Source organism: Triticum dicoccoides, chromosome 7A, assembly GCF_002162155.2.
Source record: "Triticum dicoccoides isolate Atlit2015 ecotype Zavitan chromosome 7A, WEW_v2.0, whole genome shotgun sequence".
In the NCBI taxonomy this organism is placed as follows: domain Eukaryota; kingdom Viridiplantae; phylum Streptophyta; class Magnoliopsida; order Poales; family Poaceae; genus Triticum; species Triticum dicoccoides.
Window position 1 is genome coordinate 302,542,507 of NC_041392.1, and position 9,161 is coordinate 302,551,667.

Here is a 9,161-nt window from a genome sequence, read left to right on the forward strand (position 1 = left end):
AGGGGCGGTGGCGGCGCGGGCCTAGGGCGGCTAGGGTTTGGGGGAGGGGTCCGGCTGGGCCTCCCCGACTTATAAAGTCGGACGGGCCTAGTGTCCGGGTCGGACACGGCCCGTTAGGCGGTTGCGTTTTTTTAAAATAGTTACGCTCAGAAAAAAAAACAAAAGGAATAGTAAACGGACTCCAAAAGTCCCGAAATAAATTTTCCCCGACTTCTACTATCAAGCCGCACAGGATGAACATTTATTTGGGGCCTAAATGTAATTTTGAAAAACGTGCATTTTTCCTAAATTCGAATAAAATAGCAAATAAAACCAAAATAAATTCTTAATTGATTTTTTATTAAATCCTTAATATTTCTTTATTTTGGGAAAGTCATTTTATTCCCTCTCTCATATTTTTGTAATTGAAAAAATTGAAGATAAAATAAATAATATCAAATGATCCTATTTTCAAAATTTGAGACAACTCAAATATGAAAATAACGAAATCCCCAACTCTCTCCGAGGGTCCTTGAGTTGCGTAAAATTTCTAGGATCAACCAAAATGCAATAAATATGATATGAAATGATGATCTAGTGTATAACATTCCAAATTGAAAATTTGGGATGTTACAAACCTACCCCCCTTAAGATGAATCTTGCCCTCGAGATTCGGGTTGGCTAGAAAATAGTGAGGGTGGTCCTTCAGCAAATCTTCCTCTCGCTCCCAGGTGGCTTCATCCTCCATGTGGTAGCTCCACTGAACCTTGCAAAACTTGATAACCTTACTATGGGTGACTCGACTGGCATACTCTAGAATCTTAACTGGTTTCTCCTCATAAGTCAAATCACTGTCCAACTGAATCGCTTCTAGTGGTACTGTATCTCTCAGTGGTATATCAGCCATCTCTGTGTGGCACTTCTTCAACTGAGATACGTGGAACACGTCGTGAACTCCTGATAATCCTTCAGGTAATTCCAACTTGTAGGCTACATCTCCCATACGCTCCAAAACCTTGTATGGTCCTAGAAAACGTGGCGCTAACTTTCCCTTAACTCCAAAGCACTTAACTCCTCGAAGTGGTGATACTCGAAGATAAACTCGGTCTCTGACTTCGTAAACTGTCTCCTTGCGTTTAGAATCTGCATAACTCTTCTGCCTGGACTGGGCTACCTTGAGCCTATCGCGAATCAATTTCACTTTCTATTCAGACTCCTTTATCAGATCCGGTCCAAACAACTGGCGGTCTCCAACTTCATCCCAAGACAATGGGGTCCTGCACCTCCTTCCGTACAAGGCTTCAAAAGGGGCCATCTTCAAACTGGATTGACAGCTGTTGTTGTAAGAGAACTCTGCATATGGCAAATTCTCATCCAAACTAGATCCGTAATCTAGCGCACAAGCTCTCAGCATATCCTCCAAAATCTGATTGACTCTCTTGGTCTGTCCATCTGTTTGCGGATGGAAAGATGTACTGAATTCTAGCATGGTACCCAAAGTTCCATGTAACCGATTCCAGAACTTTGAGGTAAATTGGGTTCCTCTGTCTGATACAATGCTCCTTGGAACTCCATGCAGACATACAATCCTGGTCATGTATATCTTTGCCAACTTTGCACTGGTATAGGTAGTCTTCACTGGAATAAAATGAGCTACCTTTGTCAAACAATCGACTACAACCCATATTGAGTCGTAGCCTGAACGAGTTCTGGGTAAACCTGTAATAAAATCCATGCCTAACTTATCCCACTTCCATTCGGGTATCGGCAATGGCTGTAGCAATCCTGCTGGCTTTTGATGCTCTGCCTGTACTCTCTGACATACATCACAAGCTGCTACATATTCTGCAATATCCTTCTTCATTCCGGTCCACCAGAAAATATCCTTCAAATCCAAATACATCTTGGTATTTCCTGGGTGAATCGAATATGGTGAATCATGGGCCTCTTGTAAAATTAACTTCCTGATCTACGAATCATTTGGTACATAGACACGGTCTTCAAACCATAAGGTATCATGCTCATCCTCACGAAATCCCTTAGCTTTTCCTTTGCTCATTTTCTCCTTAATAGAGGCAATCTCCTTGTCAGTCTTTTGGGCTTCTCTGATCTTATCCATCAAGGTAGACTGAATCTCCAATGCTGCTACATGGCCTCTTGGAACTATTTCCAAACATAGCTCTCGAAGATTTTCGGCTAACTCCCTTGGTAAATCTCCCGTCATTAGGGTGTTGACATGACTCTTACGGCTTAACACGTCAGCTACTACGTTAGTCTTTCCGGGGTGATAATGCAATTTCATATCATAGTCCTTGATGAGCTCCGACCATCTCTTTTGCCTGAGATTCAACTCCTTCTGTGTGAAAATATACTTCAAACTCTTGTGATCCGTGTACACCTCACAATGGTTTCCAATGAGAAATTGTCTCCAAGTTTTCAATGCATGCACTACGGCTGCTAACTCCAAATCATGTGTGGCATAATTTAACTCATGCGGCTTAAGCTATCGTGAGGCATATGAAACAACTCTTCCTTCCTGCATAAGCACTGCTCCAAGTCCTCAACGTGAAGCGTCGCAATACACCTCATAATCCTTGGTCTGATCTGGCAAAATCAACACTGGTGAGGTAACCAAACATTTCTTCAACTCCTGGAAAATAGCCTCACATTCCTTAGTCCATATAAACTTGGTATCCTTTTTCAACAACTCCGTCATAGGCTTCGCAATCTTCGAGAAATTTTCAATAAACCTCCGGTAGTATCCTGTGAGTCCAAGAAAACTCTGGATCTCTCCAACCGTGGTTGGCGCTTCCCACTTGTTGACGGTATCAACTTTAGTGGGATCTACTGCTATACCTTCTCCGAATATAACGTGTCCGAGAAATCCAACTTCCTTCAACCAAAACTCACATTTGCTGAACTTGGCATATAGTTGATGTTCTTTGAGTTTACCAAGCACTAAACGCAAATGCTCCTTATGTTCCTCTTCATTCTTCGAGTAAACCAGGATATCATCAATGAACACTACGACGAACTTATCCAAGAACTCCATAAACACTTTGTTCATCATGTTCATAAAATATGCAGGTGCGTTAGTCAGACCAAATGACATAACGGTATACTCGTACAGCCCATACCTGGTGGTAAAAGCCGTCTTGGGTATATCCTGTTCTCGAATCTTCAACTGGTTGTATCCTGATCGCAGATCGATCTTGGAAAATACCTTAGCTCCTTGCAATCGATCAAACAGATCATTGATCATCGGTAGTGGGTACTTGTTCTTGATGGTTACTTCATTGAAACCTCGATAATTAACAACCATCCTTAACAATTCCATCCTTCTTTTCCACTAGAAGTACTAGCGATCCACAAGGTGAAGAACTTGGGCGAATATATCCTTTATCCAGTAACTCCTTAATTTGCTTCTTAATTTCCACCAAATCCTTTGCAGGCATCCTATATGGTCTCTTTGATATTGGCCCTGTGCCTGGCAAAAGCTCAATCAAAAACTCAATATCTCTATCCGCTGGCATGCCTGGCAACTCTTCTGGAAATACATCCGGGAAATCCTTCACCACTGGTACTTCCTCCTGCACAACTCCCGTTAAACAATTTGCTTGAGTCCTCTTTGGCACATGTCGGGATACATACTTGATCCTTCTCCCTTCTGGGGTGGTAAGCAAGATTGACTTACTAGCGCAATTGATGTTTCCACCATACATCGACAAACAATCCATGCCTAATATCACATCCAATCCTTGAGATTCCAACACTATTAGGTCTGAGGGAAATACGTAGGTACCAATCCTTAATGGCAACTGATCACACCATAGGCTAGCCATATATTCTGCTCCAGGCGAGGTTACTAACATGGGTGACCTAAGGGCTTGGGTTGGCAGTTTATACTTATCCACAAATCCCCTTGATATGTATGAATGCGATGCACCAGTATCGAAAAGAACAAGTGCAGTAAATGACTTAACCAAAAACTTACCGATTACTGCATCTGGCTGCTCTTCAACCTCCTCCATGTTAACGTGGTTCACCTGTCCCCTATTGAAAGGGTTCGGCTTCTTCCCAGAGCTTCGATTGCCATTCCATTCTGTGATTCAGGACATTCATTGGCATAATGTCCGGTCTTCTGGCACTTAAAACAAGTGACTTGGCTCAGGTCTCTCTTGGCTGGGGTCGATGGGTTGGTACGGTTCTGACCGTTACTTCCTCCATTCCCATTACCATTCTTGGTGCCATTGTGATTGTGCGAGCTACCTCCTCCATGGGTATGCTGAAAATGTCCTCCCGGTCTAGGGGTAAAACGTGGCTTCTGCTGAGCTCCTGAAGTGTACTTCCCTTGTCCATACTTCCTCTTGCGATTCTCAATCTGCTGCTATTTCCCTTCAATCATGAGAGCATGATCTACCAACTCCTGGTAGTTGTTGAAGGTTGCTACCATCAACGGCATGCTCAACTCATCATTCAGTCCTTCCAGAAACTTCTCCTGCTTAGCTACATCTGTAGCAACGTCATCTGGGGCATAACGTGCTAATTTACTAAAGTCCTCCACATACTGGCCAACTGTCCGTCCTCCTTGGCGTAAGTTGCGAAACTCTCGCTTCTTCATGGCCATAGCTCCTTCTGAAACATGGGCAGTTCGAAAAGCCTGCTGAAATTGGTCCCATGTGACAGTGTCGACCGGGAAAGTGGCTGTGAAATTTCCCACCATGATGCTGTGGGTCCTTCAAGCTGATGTGCGGCAAACTTCACCTTTTCCGCATCCGTGCATCCTGCTGTGGTCAAGTCCCTAGCTGTCTTGTGGAGCCAATCATCTGCTACTATCGGCTCGGTGCTACTGGAAAACACCGGCGGATTCAGCCTAAGAAAACGGGCTAAGTGATCAACAGGTGGTGGTGGTGCTGGTGGGTTGTTGTTGTTGTTCCCCCGGTTCTGATTCTGGACTAGCAACTGCATCATTGTGTTCTGCTGCTGGATCAACTGAGTGAGCTCTGATGGAAAGGTAAATCTGGGGTCACGTCTCGGAGGCATCTGAGGGTTTAGAAAAGTTGATATTTGAGAATAGAGAGGGGTCTATAGAGAAAACACTACCCATATGCACATGAGGCAAAAGCAAACAATTCACTTCACTCAATCAATCAAACAAGGGCATACAAACGATCTAACTATCACAAAAGTGATCGGACTACTATATTTACATGGTGGACTACTACTACTGATGAGGTGGTCTACTAGAAATATTCTTTGGTTGCAGACTCCATTATATCTGCTCCTGCTTCATCCACATAGTCATCATCGCTATCATCTGGATCTGAGACAGTGTCGTTGATGATGATGTAGTCTTCCGGGCAAATCTCCTTGGGTTCTTCGTCTTCTTCTACTGGTGTAGGGCCTCCCATAAATATTCTGATCTTCATTGTTAGGTCGGCATTATTGTCCACTAGTACTTCGATTTCCTCTTCATAATCTTCACGTGTAGCCTTGAGTTCTTCCTCCAGTCCCTTGATTCTTGTCTTTGCCTTCTTCAGATCTGTCATGTCGGCGCACATCTGGTTCTCCTGACGTCGAATGTGCTGGTTTAACTCCTGGATAAAAGCTGCAATTGATCTATCCTTCCTGGTGCTGATCATCTCCCAGTGCTCATCTCGGCGCCCACAAATCTGGTAGATAGTATCCTTAAGATCATTGCGGTAAACTTCTCCAATGCGTCCCATGGCGATGTGAGCTACCATGCTCTTTCGTAGATTCCAAGTTGGCGCATCAAAAGAAAACTCTATGGGCTCAGTGACTGGCATGAACGTCCTTCCTGGAACTTGAACTTGAATCATCCAACGCTCCTCTTCAGGTAAAGTGGCGTTGTAGGTTCCGGTGAAGCTTGGTACTCCTATGTTCAGGTATCTAGTGACTTCCTTCAAGTGACGTCCAAAGGGTGTATCTTCATCCGGTTGAGTGAACTTGTTCCTTGCATCTGCCATCCTAAAAGAGTAGAGAAGATGAGAAGTCAGAAAAGAGAGGAGAGTGAGTAGTGATCTAGGTCTTTAGCTTAGTGGTCGTGTCCTACAGTCAGCGTGTGCTCTGATACCATCTCGTAGCGACCAGACCTCAAATGGTCCAATCTCTGTGCTCAGGTGTCATCCCTGGATCAGTAATGCTGACACCACATAGTACTTGAAGGTTTTATAACAGAGTAGCAATCACACACTTATTACATCGAGTGTCTCAAAAGAGAACTTATTACAATAAATATGGCTTAAGGCCATCTAATGACGATAACAGCGGAAGGCTTGGAAGATAGAGTCCATCAACTCCAACGGCATCACTGAGTATAGAACCACGACCTAAAACTCCTTAATCGTCGTCTGAAAAGTCTGCAACATTAATGTTGCAGCCCGAAACGGGTCAGCACATGGAATATGCTGGCAATGTAACACATAGAGAGTAATGGAATAATCAGGCTATTCTATATGCATATTTGGCTGGTGGAAAGCTCTATGGTTACAGTTTTGGGGAAAGCCAATTTTCCCTACTGCAAAGGAATAAATTTTATTTAACTATCATGGTGGTTGTTAAACATTGAGAATGGTTGACAGCATTCTCAATCCCAATTAAGCATCATCATTAAAAAAAACCAACAAAATTAATTTTAGAGTAACATGTTGAGATTCACATGATCATCCAAGTACTAGATACTCAAGATGTCCATAACCGGGGACACAGCTAACCATGATTAGTTTATACACTCTGCAGAGGTTTGCGCACTTTTCCCCACAAGACTCGATCTCCTCCGTTGGTTTTCTCGCACTGCATGGTGTTTGAGAAACGGATGACCGAGACATAGTCTTTCAGAAGCGCTAGCACCTTACGAACGGGTAGACCGTACCAACCTACATCCCCTACATCTGCTAGTCTACCACTATAAGAGTTCGCACAACTTAGTCAACTATGCTAGAGCCCATAATAGCTTGTGGCTGCACACGGAAGTTTCTAGCATGAATAATCTCATGATCCCTTTGAGCCTGGGTGGCGGTCCATAAAGAAAAACAGGCAATCGCTGGAATACCCAGGTGCCTCAATCCACCCAGATGTGTATTTAAGTTGCCACCTTAAGTAAACCATTAATTAACAATCTCATATCTGTCATGGATACACTCACCCAATCCACGTCTACTAGCATAGCATGGCATAATAAGCAAACGTAGAAGTAACTCCCAAAGGTTTGATAATAACAGGTAATAAGTACTACCTCAACTGCTTCCCAAACCCACGATTTAATTAGATCCTAATCATGAAATGTGTGAGGATTGATCTAATGCAATAAAACTGGGTAGTTGGAAAGCATGATCAAAGTGTTACTTGCCTTGTTGATGATCCGGGAAACCTAGCGATTCAAAGTAGCAAGCGGCGCACTCCAGGTACTCTATCGCAAACAAACAAGCATACAATAAGTACTCAACTAATGCACAGGTAAAACTCAAATAAGAGATCTAACCAGAAAGTTCAACTTAAGAACTCCGGTTGGCAAAAACAATCAAAACGAACGAAGCAACGAAAGACAAACGGCAAAAGAAACAGGCTTCGTTTACTATTCTGGATCTAGGGCAAATTTAAAGTGGCAAAAACTTGTTTAAGTTGGTTAAACGGAATGAGGGTTTCGAGACGAAACTCCAGGCGCTTGAATCGCCTGATTCCGATAAACGAGCGAAAAGTTAGACTAAAACGAAAATCGGATCAGAAATCGCGATCAGAAAAATCGCGGATTTAATCTGAGAAAAAGAAGAACGACGAATGTTCGTTAAAATGAACAAACGGGCGAAAGCTCGCTATTTAAATAAACTAGAAAAACTGATCTATTAAAAAAACCGAATCTAAAAAAACGAGCAAAACTGTCGAAAAAACCGAACGGTTTTTCAAGAAAAACCGGAGGCAAAAAAAAATACCTCCTGCGAACGGCGGCGGCGGCGGTCCGGCGAGGCGGCGGCGTGGTGGGGCGGCGCGGGCGCGGCGGTGAGGGGCGGCGGCGGCGGCGACAAAGGCGGCGGCGGCGCGGGGCTAGGACGACTAGGGTTTGGGGGGGGTCCGGCTGGGCCTCCCCGGCTTATAAAGCCGGACGGGCCTAGTGTCCGGGTCGGACACGACCCATTAGGTCGGTTGTGTTTTTTTAAATAGTTACGCTCAGAAAAAAAAGGAATACTAAACGGACTCCAAAAATCCCGAAATAAATTTTCCCCGACTTCTAAAATCAAGCCGCACATGATGAACATTTATTTGGGGCCTAAATGCAATTTTGAAAAACGCGCATTTTTCCTAAATTCAAATAAAATAGCAAATAAAACCAAAATAAATTCTTAGTTGATTTTTTTATTAAATCCTCAATATTTCTTTATTTTGGGAAAGTCATTTTATTCCCTCTCTCATATTTTTGTAATTGAAATAATTGAAGATAAAATAAATAAAATCAAATGATCCTATTTTCAAAATTTGAGACAACTCAAATATGAAAATAACGAAATCCCCAACTCTCTCCGAGGGTCCTTGAGTTGCGTAAAATTTCTAGGATCAACCAAAATGCAATAAATATGATATGAAATGATGATCTAGTGTATACCATTCCAAATTGAAAATTTGGGATGTTACTTATATTGATCTAAAAAATTATAGAATCAAGATTAGTAAAAAGGAGTTGATTTTTCCGCGCGGATGGCGGGGGAGGTTTCTTGTTTGAGCAATGCTACATCCACGTAATGGTTTACGTAAAGTTACAAACTGATGTGATGTGGGACTATTTGATTGGATTAAAGGAGAGGATTAGGCCCACCCCACCTGAAAATCATGGGGGCATATATAGATTAGATGGAAAGTATACCTAGCGGCTATGTAGGCCTTTGTAAGTCTAGGATTAGGCTTCTTATTTTTGGAGGACGTTCCTGGTGGTTTTCTAACATGCGGTCCCACGTGTTAGTGCTTTACCAAGCCGATCCGCGTCCCACATGAGGCAAAACAATGACAGAAGCAACATGTGGTTAAGTTGAAGAAGATGAGGGAGAAGCGGATTCAGCAACGAGTGAAATGATGGTTGCTTCGTCCCTCCAACTTAACTGCAGGAAAGGTGCAGCTTTGTGATTTGACACCTCATTGCTCATTACTACGCCGGCGCCATGACTGGGGTGCTT